The following is a 14,596-nucleotide window of genomic DNA, read 5'->3' on the forward strand; positions in this document are numbered from 1 at the left end:
AAAACCAAATTTCCAGCTGGAGAAATAAACAATGCTACCCTCGTCCGAGACTGACTAATTCAGCCACGTCGTGAAAAACTCCATTAAAATCCCTCGCGTCATTGATGCGATTCGAATTTAGGTCGTTTCCACCTGGTGTGGGGAGGACGGTGGTTATACCAACTGTGCTGCCCACTAGGGCCATAACGCAGGAGCTGAAAAAGTGATCGTCAATTATAGACTAGCGAATATGACTTCTGTATTTGGTAAAATTATTGGGTTTGTGCTTAAAGAGGGTACAGCATCATATGCACAAGAATGAAATCCTAAATGGGTCTCAGCATGGTTTTATGAAAAGGAGATTTCGTCTCTCAAATCAAGTAAATTACTATAATGAAATTATACACACTAGCCAAAAAGATACGAATCTTTATTCAGTATCGAATAGGGCCTCCTTTGTGTCTAATAACAGCAAGTGTGCGGCGCGGCATAGATTCTGTACGGTATTTTAGTGGAATTTCGTCTAATTGTAACCATTCTTCCAGCAAAATATCCCGTAGCTGCGACAAAGTTGAAGGAAGTTGACTTTGTTGCCGAATAGCTCTCTCTCCAGCATATCCAATATATTCTGAATAGGACTGAGATAGGTGAATGCTGGGGCAAGGGAAGTTAGTATAAATCCATGTCATAGTCTCTGAACCATTCTGGCACGATACACTTATGCATTGTTCTTCATAAAGTAGCCATCACCTTCAGGATAAAAGTGTAATACGGTAGGTGGATGACGTTCGACCTTTCACCGGTATCGACAGATTCAGTGCGTGCCAACAAAGCATTCACCATACTATACCACCTCCAGATCTTGGGTTAAGATGTCCTCAACAAATCCATCGCTTCGTGAGGTTCTCGCCACACACTGCCTACCATCAGTGCAAAACAAATTGTATCGTGATTTCCCTGACCACATGACTTTCTTCCATTGTTCTACTATCCAGTCATGATGTCCTCGGCACCACTGAAAGTGAATTTTCCTGTTTTTCTCTGAAAGAAGTGGTTTATGAATAAGTAGGCAATAGCCAATGTCCAATTTCTTTGATGCTCTGAGCATTGTACGGGTTGAAATAGTGCAGTTCTGCAGTTTGGTCGAATGCATATGTTATTTGCTGCATACTGGATGTCCAATTTTTCCGTATTATCTTTAGAGTACGAAGGCTTCGTTCTTGAAGTATTGTTTTTCTGCCATATGAGATGTGGATTGAACTGCTTGCTTTCCAGTCGTTAAAACCGTTTGAGCGGGATGCTTTTGAGAAACCAGTTATGTCTTTAGCTCCTTGAATTGTGGTTCCTGCTAAACGTGCGCCCACGATAAGATCTTTTTCAAAGTCGGATAGAGCACCCGTTTTCCCGATTTTGGTTTAAGATTGCTGAAGTTGAACAGTCTGCACAATCTTTATACACTGGTGTGCAAAATTTAAGGACCAATCAGGTTTTCACCTGTAGCTTCTCATAGGAGTGGCCCGGATATGGGAAAAGCATACCAAAGGAACCTCGTGAGGTACAGAAATGATGAAGGAAACAACACCGACACAACAACGGAAACAAAACGAAACAGTACAGAGAGACTTTATTCAAAAATGGCAACATAGTACTGGCTGTCATGATACAGATGCATCGCTGCCAAAGATGGAACAAAGGGAATTGATGGTCCTCAGTAGATTTTTTGGCCACCCTTATTGTCGATGCAGGCTTTGCACCACCTATCCATATTTAGAACAATGTTGTTGATAAGTTCCCGCGGTAACATCGTCCATTCCTCTCTCAGCGCCATCTTCAGCTGGTGAATATTTTCTGGTGGGTGTGGACGTGCCGCTACGCGTCTTCCCACAGCGTCCCATATGTGTTCGATGGGATTTAGATCGGTTGAAAGGACAGGCCAATCCATACGAACAATGTCCTCACTTTCCAAAGTATATCACAGCTGCAGTGCGATGAGGTGTGGTGTTATCATCTATAAACACGAACTCGGAACAGACGCACATGGGGAAGGATTATCTGGGTACAGTAGAGTGAACCGGTTACAGTACCGCCTTCCAGTATCTGGAGTTGTGTACGTCCATCCAAGATAACGCCTTCCCAGACGAGAACACCTCGACCGCCATATCGATCTCTTTCAGTGATGTTTGCGGGGTGATACCGTGTGCCAACCTCTCGCCAGATTAGCTGACGCCCGGAATCTACTCTCATCAGTAAAGAGTACCTTAAGTAAAGATTTTGTGGTTGTAACTTTAGAAATAGTGTTCGTCCTTAAGTTTTGCCAGTGTACTCAATGAGGCAACATGCCATCACCCACGTCACAGTTTCTTTGCATCTATTTGCATTTATTCGCATTTTTTATCTGTGACCATCTTAGTAATAAAGTTAGTATTTTATTATTTTTTTAGTGTGTGTGTGTGTGTGTGTGTGTGTGTGTGTGTGTGTGTGTGTGTGTGTGTGTGTGTAAAGCAGTTGAATGCATGGAACAATTTTGGTGTGTTATCATCAATAGCACACCATGGGCTTTCTTGACTGCCTGTTTACACTGTTCAGAGAACTTTTTCTGCCCGTATCGAAAGTCCTAGATCCCTTTCCTCCTCCACTGGTTTTAATTAGAGAATATTTAATAGATAACTGGAAATTTTACATAAAAGGTTTACATAGAATATACGAACATAACCGAAGTATTCAGTCCTGCTCTGGGAATCTTTACTGGGATGGCAATTTAATTTAATTTAGCACACTTAAAGTTATACTCTTAAAATTTAAAAGAATACCAACTGTTACTAGTATCAGTGCTGTTTGAAGAGTGATGTAACAAGATATGTTTTTTTTTTTCGTTCCATTTAATTATAAAACACTGAAGCGAAAAATAAATGAATTAGTTCTATTGCCTTTCGATCTTGTTATCCGTTACATTCTGACATTCCCTTTCCCTTTCTCCTGTCATGAATGTAAAATTTAGGGATATTCCCATTCGTCCAGTATATAAACATATCATATACTGGACGAATGGGAATTCGCTATCCACGTGGCCCTCGTGGATAGCGAAGTGGTAAAAACGCCTTACTCCCACACTGGGTGGAAAGGACTATGTTGAAATCCAGCCAATTAGGACAGGAATTCTTATAGACATTTTTTCCTAATTTCTGGATTAGTTTACCTCAGAGAAAACTTGTTTGATTTTTCCTCCTGGAAACACTGGTTTTTCATCCAACAACAGCAAATCGCCCAAGAATACACGCAATTATTGACACCATATGCGTCAATAATTGGGCGATTTGCTTAGTTGTTTTGGCGCTTAATATACACCCGCCCTTGTGAGTAGCATACGTTGATATAATCACCGCACTTCCCCCACTGGATGAAAAGACTTGAGTTCAAATCCCGTCAATGTCTGCGCGAGTAGCACAGTGGTATCGTCACCGTCCTTCCCACACCGGGAAGGACGGTGACGATACCGTCCTTCCCACACCAGGTGTAAAAGACCCGGGTTCGAATTCAGTCACTGACGCGAGGAACTTTTATGTGCCTTTTTCACTCCGTGGCTAACTTAGTTGGTCTCAGGCGTACATAGCATGGTTTTTTCCCAGTGCAACTCCGGCTCTTTTCGTCCAGCAAAACAGGCAAAATCGACTATAGAACACACGCAATTTACGGAGATAATACACAATGCACGGCAGATGAATAAAAATATTCGGGTAGTCTCATATGATAGTTCAAAAATCCCGTCAATGACGCGAGGAATTTTTATGGGCGGTGTTCTCAGAACGTGGCTGAATTAGTCGGTCTCATTTGAGCACAGTTTTTACCCCCGAAAATCAGGTTTTTCATCCAGAAAACAGCAAATTGACTACAGAACGCATGCAGTTTACAGACTTTTATATAAGGCACAATATAGCCTAAATTGCTGAGGCGCCTAAAACCCTACAACAACCAATACATACCTAACCTTATCTTCGTCGTCAACACAAATTGGTGTCTTTGAAGGTACTGTTTAAAGATGAAAGTCCGAATGGAATTCGGAGTTTCATCTTCGGAAGTTTGGAACTGTCTGATGGATAGGTAGCACCACCTTCCTTAATACTAACCATTTTCGTGTGCAGGCATTGTTGTGGATTTGTACAGTGCTCTGCGAGCAGATTTGCCCAAAAACAGATTTGTTTCTTGGACATGACTTTGGAACCATATCTACCTCGCAGATACTGAATTTCTGTGGGTTTGGATCCTAGGATATGCAGAAGCTTCATCTGTTTGCATTTGAAATAGGGCAGTGATTTTGGTTTAATCACGTAGTGTCAACAAAGGTGTAAAAATCTTGTAACAATAACAATAAAAAAATTATTCATTTTTTATTAAAAAATTTGCCTGTTTACTGGACGAAAACTCCCCAGTTTCTGGGGAGGGGGGGGAACCTTGCTATCTATGCCTGAGACCCACTAACCCAGCCACGGAGTGAAAAAAGCCCACTAAAGTTCTTTGCGTCATCAGAGGGATTCGAACCCTTTTTCCATCTGGTGTGGGGAGGACGGTGGCGATACCACTGTGCTACCCACGCAGACTGTTTGTATTTGGGAAGGCACTGCATCAAAATGCTTCTGTTAATTTTTTCAGACAGCCTGGTACATAGCGTGCCCTCGTGGGTAGTGCAATTGGCAGGATCGCCGTCCTCCCCACATTTGGTAGTAAAGATCTAAGTTCGAGTACCGTCGATGACGAGAGGCATCTTTATGCTCCTTTTTCACAACGTGGCTGAGTTAGTCAGTCTCAGGCAAGGATAGCATGGTTTTTTCTCCGGGAAACTTGGGTTTATCGTTCGTTAGCAAAAAGAAAATGACCAGAGAGCACACGCAAGTTATAGACAGTATACATGGAGCAATATGGCCTTAGTCGCTGATGCTCCTAAACCCCTACAACAACAACAACAACAACAACAACAACCGGTACACAGTATATTAAGGATAAAGCATTAGAAAAAGTGGATTGTATTCGGTACCATGATAGCAGACCCTATCCTCGCTACACTTGGCAGGTGGAGCGAGGTTTAAGATTAGTACAATTTCGTGTGGAGTGTGGTACTTTATTGGTGCAGAAACATGCAAGATGAAAATGGAAGATATTTAGATGGGGATATGAAGGATCGATTGTTCGACATGATTGTTTGACAAGCCTACATGGGAAAATGGTTCTGTGAATTTCGTTTCCGATTTTAATGAACGGCAAAGGCGAAATAAATTTGTTCTTGAGAGTTTTATTGCAAGCTATTGTGGATTTTGTACCATAACTGTTAATATTTGTCATAAGCGTTTAACATTTCATCACCTACTAGTAATACAGAAATTTCCGAAGAACAACTAATAAAAATAATAAATTCTCTACCTGACAAGTCCACCATAGGAATTGACGCAATACCTCTTTTTAGTCTAAAAATTGCTTCTTATTTCATCAGCAAAGAGCTCACTCAACTCTACAACAAAGTTCTCAAATTTGCACAGGTACCTTCAAGCTGGTTATCATACAGAGTCGTGGCAGTTCCGAAAAGCCTCATGCGAAAAGACCGGCTGACTTCAGGCCAATATCAATTGCCTCTCCCTTCCTGAAATGCCTCGAGAAGTGCATCTATAATGATGTAGCACTCGCAATTTGCGCATAGGCCAGGACACACCCATTATGCCATGCCTAATAGATCTACCGTAACCTGCCTACAGTCATTATCACAGAAAATACTTCAGGCCTGGAATGACAACGAAGATCTTCACACCATTTTTCTGGACATGAAAGCTGCTTTCGACTCATTCCAGATAACACCCCTTCTTGCCTTACTTGAAAGATTCTACGGGATATCCGGAAATATGCTCGAGATCCTCAATAATTTGCTATCTAGGAGAATGCTTCACTTCAAAGGTGATGGCATTACAGTCACTAAAAGCGTCGAAGTCGGGATCCCACAAGGTTGTTGTCTCTCAGCCTTGTTATTTGCAGCAATATTCGTTCCACTAATGGATCAAATTCCAGCCTTCCTATCGTATGCTGATGATATTGTTTGCTACTTGCCATGCAAACGCCATGTTGGTGATGCACAAGAAAGACAAACCGCCTCTGAATCTGTAAACAGCTACCTAAATACATTTTATAAGTATGCTAAATTTTTTGGCCTGTCAGTCAATCCAGAGAAGTCAAACTATCTCATCTTTACGCCAAGTCGAATGACTTCTACTGATACTGCATCTTCTCTACTTCCGGAATTGGCAGGAAAGGTCCTGACTCCCACAGGCAGCGTCAAATTCCTAGGGGTAATCCTTGATGCCAACCTCACATATAAAAAACAAATCCAAGCACAGTATTCCAAAGCCCTAAGAGCGATCTGGGGAATGAAAATTGATCTGTGCAAAATGCACAATAAGAAAATAATCAAGAAGTACCTTGCAACTTACTTCTGTAGTGTGCTCTCCTATGCCGTGGAAGTTTGGTCGGCGGCACCACCCACCAGCCTCAGGAAACTATGGGGCCTCGAATTCTGGGTGCTGAAGTGGGCCAACTTGTGGTCGCACCAGAACTACACAACATCTAAATCTACTCTCTATTGCAACCTGCAATATACGCCCATAGTCCACAGAGCCCATGTGCTAAAAATAAAGTCATTCCTTCATCTGTACTCAGCTAAGCAGGATCACATCAACATCTGGAACACGGTTGGTTGGCGTTTGCCAGGCAGACATCTCCGTAGTACTCCCTCCCTGTGCTCAAGGCTCCAGCGGTTACAGAATTTCAAAAGACACTTCCCTAATGTGACTCTGGACACTCTCAACTCGCTCAACATCGACATCGACCTGTGGACTATAGACAAGGCATATCGCGATGGCATCTTGGCCCATCTTGCTGTTTGTAAAGGACATTTATGTAAGTGGCGATCTTAGCTAGCCGATGTCATTTCATGTTCTGCTCAACTTGTAGTCCGTTTTCGCTGTAATTACTACTTCATTCATTTTACATTCTGTTTATCATCTTTGCTTTGATCTATTAATTATTATATAGTTATTATTATTATTATTATTATTATTATTGTTATTATTATATATACATATTTTTTTTTTTTTTTATATATAAAACAAAATCACTTGTATAAACAACAAATTGTAAGATTCCTCTGGATTTCTGTGTACGGAATCATTATTGTATAAAACTTATGTTAATAAAGAATCTTATTATTATTATTATAAACAATTAAACTAATGAATCATCTAAATTTAACTTTTCCGTATATGTTGTCATCGTCACAGTTCATATTCATTCACTAGTGACAAATCATATAATACTACAGATAATATGTATACCTCACCTGGTTTTAAAAGATAATCAACTTGAAAAATTAAGTTAGGCGTAGTTGGAGAGAAAGAATTTTACTATGCATATTACTTGAGGATTAAAATAGCCAGCACAGGTAATACTACTTTAACAGTCCCAGCATATCGCTTTACTCGTAACCAGGTGTAATGACAAACTTCAATACAAACATTACACGACAAAATATATGACACGCATATAACTACAACGGTTCTGCTGCACTGATTCCCCAAATTAAAGTAACACGCACTAACTGCTATTACATTGGATTTTAAATCGTTTAATATTTCCACGTTCATTGATGTGATGTAACAAACGTTGAGACGTGCTATCTCGCTATACGCGTGAGGTAGTAATGTTCTTCACGTGAGTGGCGCCTTTCTGTTTCGAGTGAATGCGTGTTGTGATTTTATATATACAGTATATATATATTTATTATTTATTTTTAACTGTAAATAATTTGTAAAGTAATTCTCTGATGTGTAAACAATCCCCTCTGGCTTGCATGCTGTCCAAGGGGGGATTGTAACTAACAATCAACTGAATAAATAAAATATTTTTTTGATTATTTGTGGCACACGGGGTGTAAGGCATACAGTAGTAATCCGTGACATGCCAAGGATTTAACAAAAACAATAACTTAAAACCGTGGTTTGTTTTTGCGCCAGCGTAGTGTATGTAAATTGTATACAGTCTATGGTGGGTTTGCCTGTTTTGCTTGATGAAAAGCCGGGAAGGCTTCGCTTCCGGGAAGATGTGCAATTTTGGCCAACAATGACTTAGCCTGTCACGGTGTGGGATGGGAAAAAATCTATCCGATCATTTAAATTGCTGTATTTTGTGATGTGATATCAAGTGGATTTCGAATGCACGTGGCGTGTGTAAACCTTGACTTCGCCGATCATTCACCGTCGATCTCCGCCAGCAGACCAAAGTTCCTATGGAGTATCTGGACTTCCTACTTCGTTGTAATTTTTTAGACACACACACACACACACACACACACACACACACACACACACACACACACACACACACACACACACACACAGCCACGCGCGTGTGCTCACATATGGACAGTAAGAGAAGTTATATTTACAAAAAAAAAAAGAAAGAAAGTTCTACAAAGCTATTGTTGTATAATAAGTTATTCTACTTAATATTATACAACAACTCGATTACGACTGCTATATAAAGCCTTAACATTAATGACGTGGATTCAGTTTAGCGAGACAACAAAATCGCATTATTAATTCTAAAATTACCGTGATATATAACTTTTAATTTTTATTACAATGCGATAACGCGGCCTATGGCAGTGCTTTTACATAAATAAAAGAGAATCAATTAAGAAGAACTAAGAATTAACAAGAACTCAATTAAGGCTAGAGGGCTCACATCGAAAACCAAGTCTGTAGGCTTGCGGTGTAAATTTGTCAATTTTTATGTGTTAAAGTTTGAGTTTAAGATTATGCCTAACGATGCATAATTTATGCAACTTTATATAATATATATGTAGAAGAAGTAATTAAGGAGGCATTGGATAAAGGAAATATGATGTTGGTTTCCAGGCGTATCAGTGACTTAGACCCTGTTGCGCCTGGTGTATTATGTCTGTATAATTGAGGAAATGTGGATGACGGAGATTTGCACTGGGCGAAGATGGGGAAGAAGGGATAGAAAGGTTATTAAGAGCGTTAGATTTGCAGATGATGAGACAGTGGTTGATGGTTCTGAGGATTAGAGTACGATGAGAATAAATCTTGAGTAGACAAAGGTTATGAGAGTGAGAAGAATAGGACGAAAGAGGAGTCGGTTACTTGTTAAAATAGGAGAGAGAGAATAGAACAGATGATGAAGTTTAGGTATTTGGAAAGCTGAGCAGAAGAATATGAATAGCAATAGGTAAAAAGATTTCGAGAGGAGTAGACAATTAAGGATGAATAATTACAGTAAATTAGAATACTACATTATTATCTAAAATAAAGCCGAAATTATACAAAAAATTAGGAAAAAAATAAAATAACAAATAATGAAATTTTTTTAGCGGAACGTCCATCTGGTGATTGTGGTGGTGTGAATCCTCTGCTCTGCAATGTTATGCTCGATGACTTCCTTTCTATACTTCTTTTGTTACAGATAAATTGATGGAGATCTGAATCGACGTCCTGGACTGTCTAAAGCAGGCTAGTGAGAATAAAGCGGTCATTTAGGTGGAGCCTATTGCATTGGTTGCGTAAAAAAACTGAGATTTGATATGTGATCCTCCAATGATAAATGTCCCAGAAATCGGGAACTGATGTAGCCTGTAAACAATTTTAAGGAGCTTCAACCTTTAATAATTGCGTAATTGACAGCTGACTGAACGTTGCGAAGCGTGGATGCGGAAGCTGAAACTCAGACCTCAAAAGCATATAGGACTCAGGGATGAATCGTCCATTAAACGTATTTGATGGAAGTTGCAATGTCTCGAACTTACAGTGCAGTGGTGATTTGTTTTTCTGTTTCTTGTAGCTAGTAATGCGAAGGAAAGATGATAAAAGCTATTGATTATTTAGAGATTATAAAACGGTACGTTAAGAAAATAACCGACCTGTTTGAATTCGAAATAGGTCACATTGTTGGTGTATGTTTAGGGGCATCAATGACTAAAACTGCTGATTTGTTTAATATATTCAAAGTTAAACTAAACTATTATATTAGTGTCATCTAGAAAGTCACTTCAACTACCATGTGTATTGTGTCTGTAAATTGCCTGTATTCTGTGGTCGTTTTCCCTGTTTTGCTGAACGAAAAACCCCAGTTTTTTCGGGGGGGAACCGTGCTATCTACGCCTGAGACTGAGACTAACGAACTCGGCAACCCAGTGAAAAAAGCCCATAAAAGTTCCTCGCGTCATCCGAACCTAGGCCTTTTCCACCCGGTGTGGGGAGGACGGTGACGGTGACGCACTGTGCTACATGCGCAGACCCAACAGTGCTGAAATTGTTTGGACACGTGTGGACATGTGACTTATGTACGGCAGCACCTAAATGTTAGTTCAACTCCGCCATGGTACACTGTAATGCATACAGAGCTCTGTGAAATGGCCAGATACGAGTATGGTGTTATGTCTGCGAAGGGTGTGTGTCTTGGGGAGCAGTCATCCTGGTGATTGCTGCTCCCTAACTGTATCGAAAGTGATGTATGCATTCATCAAGGTACGGAAAATTAAAATCTGAGAGGACGAATTGTGGCAGAAAATCGAAGTTGACTGAAAGAGACCGCCAGACACTGAAAAGGACTGTAACCAGAAAACGTAAAGCTATTGCTCAAAAATAATTGCAGCACTTAATGTGAGTCTCAGCAATCCAGTTCATAGCACAAAAGTTCGGCGAGAACTTCATAAAGCTGAAATTTATGGTAGATCTGCTATTTCCGAGTCACTCGTTATTGATGGTGATGCTAGACAGAGGACTCAGTGGTATAAATTGCACAAAACTGGACACTTGATGATTGGAAACATATTTTCAGAAGAATGATCGTTCCCATTTTTTACAACGGTTGACACAAGCCAGTCAGCACAATGCGCTTCCTTTGGCATTCGCCAAAGGAAGCGCATAGTGTTAATTGGCTTGTGTCAACTGTGAAACATGGAGGAGGATCAAAAGTGGTTTGGGCAGAAATATCTTGGTATTCTTTAGATTCTGTCATCACCATGAATATTTCAAGATGATAATGCTCCAATACATACACACAGCCAGCTGTGTCCAGTCTTGGTTTTAGGAGCATGAAACTGAGCCTAAGCATCCCCCACATGCACAATCACCAGACTTAAATGTTATTGAGCCACTCTGAGTATATTTGGAGAGGAGAATGAGAAGCAAATTTTCTCCACCTTCATCACTGTAGGAGATATGAAGCATGGTCGAATTTTCCTCTTAAGACAGTTCAACGTTTATTTGAATCTGTTTAATGTAGAACACAAGCCGTTTTAAAAGTAAACGATGGCCAAACACCACTGTAGTGCACCCCTGTAACTCTTATGAGAGAGGTTTCCATTATTTTGTCCATCCCCTATACATAATCAACAAAGCATTGCTTACCTTGGTGTCCATGTTTCCTTTACTTTTATGTAAGTTTGTTTACTCTAGCAGTAGCGCAGTGATTATAATTGTAATAACCATCCTCTCACATCCTGTGGAAATGGCCAGAATTTCGAATTCTATCAATGGCGCGAAGAATTTTTATGAGCTTTTTCACAACATGGCTGAGTCACTCGGTCTCAGACTGTGGGTTGCATGGTTTTTCTGCTACAAACGGGCTCTTCCAGCAAAAACAGCAAACCCACAGAAATATATATGCAATTACAGACACAGTACTGGTCCCTCATGGCCTTAGTTGCTTTGGAGCTTAGCAGCGACCTAATTGCATGTCTGCCTGTAAGATTGGCTACTACAGCTGCTACAACAGTTGTCAAGACGACCGGAGTATTAAGAAACGTTTGCTTCAGTTGAGCCCACGTGGTTAGCCTAGTTGGTAGAATTACCGTTCTCCCTACACCAGGTGGAAAAGACCCGAGATCGAATCACTTATTGACGCGAGGAATTTTTATGGGTCTTTTTCACCGTGTGCCTAAGTAGGTCGGTCTCAGGCGAGGGTAGCATTGTTTTTCTCCCGTAAACGCGAGTTTTTCGTCCAGAAAACAGAAAAGCGACCAGTTAGCACACGCAATTTACAGATATACTCGTAATATATACGCCACAGTTGCGGTCGTAAACCGAATTCAAATTGACTGTGATAAATAATTATCTAATATGTCTTATTCGAGAGCTGTTGTCTTTCAACAAGCAACTCAGTTACAGCAATATTAAGTCTAATCCATACCGGTAGCTTCCAACCCATAATAGTGAAAATGTGTCGAGCCAATCAAAGGAAACTAAGATAAGCTTTCCATTTGCTGTAGAACTTACTTATGGAGTCATTGTCTACTAATGGAAAACAAACTACTTATAATGAGTATATTGATTACAACAGACTCGCCACGTCGCGTTCTTGTGCATGCCGTGTCATATTCTAATAAAAATTATGTAAGCACTTCATTGATCTATTTTTCATTATTTATTGCATTGTAATTCCCCATTCCCCCCTCTAGTGAATTGTGCAATCAAAGGGTTGAATCCTTAACCTTAGTGCTGCTTGTAAATAGTTTCACGCACATGAAGCTTACATTATTCAAGCTTACTTTTGGCGATGTCTCCACTGCTTAGCGGTTGCTTTGTAATCTCCCTTCTCCATTGTGAACGGTCGACCTCTCATGCAACCCTCTGGCTCGCATCGCCTCCACAACTCCTCTCCATGTAAATCGAGGAGAGGAGTTGTTGTTGTTCCGTCTTCCCGGTGACAAACAATTTATCACTCTCTTAGTCTACCTCTACTCTGGGGAATCTCTTGGACGTGCCATGCCACTGCAAAGAGCGACACTCCAAGAAATCCACTACATTTTCTCGCAAATTCAATCTCTCCATAATGGTCTCATTCCGAACTCTGACGGAGTCTGCGAATTCGCAGACTCCGTCATAAACCATCCATTTCCACATCTCTTATAAGACTCTTCTGCCTCACACTCAACGTCCATTCTTCCCACCACAAGTCAAAACATTCTCTACTATCATTTTGAGTACCAGCTTGGATTCCTGTCGAATGTCTCGACTCCACAACACACCATTCAGTTGCCTAATAACAGTGCCGGCCTGGGTAATACGATCGTTTACATCTTTCTCACATGTTTCCGACTTTTGAATTATAGATCCCAAATATTTGAAGTGATCTACTGCCTTAACTTTGCCGACTTAAAGGTCTAAGTCTCTTTCTTTCTCCTCCAACCACCAAATACTTTGTCTTTTTAAAATTAACTTTCAGACCTCCTATTCTGTAAACATCAAACAGTTTCCTCATCATGAAGTTAGTGTCATCGCGATCCTGAGCAATTATCACCTGATCGTCGGCGAATATTAGTGAATAAATGACACTGTCCCCAATCTGAATTCCTATAGCTCTAACAATGCGTTCCAGCGTGCTAGTACTCCATCAAGGTAAATCCTAAATGGGTTCGGTGATATCCCACATCCTTGTCTCAGGCCTTTGGATGTTACAAACTCATCCGATCCAGTCCCTCACGCTTAGCAGCTGCTCTGCAACTTCTGTACATTCTATTAATCAAATTGATTATCGACTAGCTACATTCATCCTCCGCATCGATCCTCAGAGTCTTCTAATGGGAAATGAATCGTAGGCCATTTATAGGTCCACAAAGAACAACTGTATTTCTCTGCCCTTTGATGATTATTTTTTCTATGATCTGCTTTAAGCTTTAAGGTGAAAATATTATCAATACAGGACTTTCCAACAGTAAAGCCAGCTTGTCCTTCTGACACAGGAAGAAATACTCTTCTCTAACCTCATAGTTATAATTTTACTCAATAACCAACTCATGGAGTCCATCACACTGTTGCCCCTGTTAGTTGAAGGATCATTTTTATTGCCCTTCTTAAAGATAGGAGTTACATATTATAAGGACCAATTATCAGGAGTCGCATCTCCTGAAAACTGATTTAACGTTCTTGTTATTTTCCCTCATCAGTTAGTCACCTCTATACAAATTGTACTTCCATAACTCCATGGGCACTCCTCCTGATCCAGCTGCTTTCCCATTCCGTGACCTTGCCAAGCCATCTCTCACTTTATCTTCCAAAATAGAATCCGTTATTCAAGCATGAATGAATGAATAAATAGAACATCAGATTTACCCCAAGTGTAACTGATTTCATATTAAACGGCGATAGTGTAATGTGGACTGCAAACAACGCTTTGTAAATGTTTGCTACTCGCACTACATCTAAGTTTTCTTTCACGTTTAATCAAAACTTACTCATTTGTCTTTGCTCGCAGAAAGAAAATCAACGCCGGAGTAGAGAACCAAATTAATCCATTCCACGCACCTGTGTGAATGTTGTTGTTATTTGGATTTTAGGAGCATTAGCAACTAAGGCCATATTACTCCGGGGATATGCGGTGGTCATTCCCTGACCTTTCCGCATTCTCCGTATTTGGTGATCACTGGCTCGAACCCCGGTCTAATCAAGAAGCGTGTGCTACGCACTGCTGCTCCTGTCCACATGGCTACGGAGGTGCCCTGTGTGAGTGAGAAAACAGTTTGCTTCTCTGCTATCCTGGATGACAAAACATGTACTTTCAGAGG

This window comes from Mastigoproctus giganteus, chromosome 5 (assembly GCF_048544385.1).
Source record: "Mastigoproctus giganteus isolate SK-2022 chromosome 5, ASM4854438v1, whole genome shotgun sequence".
Classification (NCBI taxonomy): Eukaryota; Metazoa; Arthropoda; class Arachnida; order Uropygi; family Thelyphonidae; genus Mastigoproctus; species Mastigoproctus giganteus.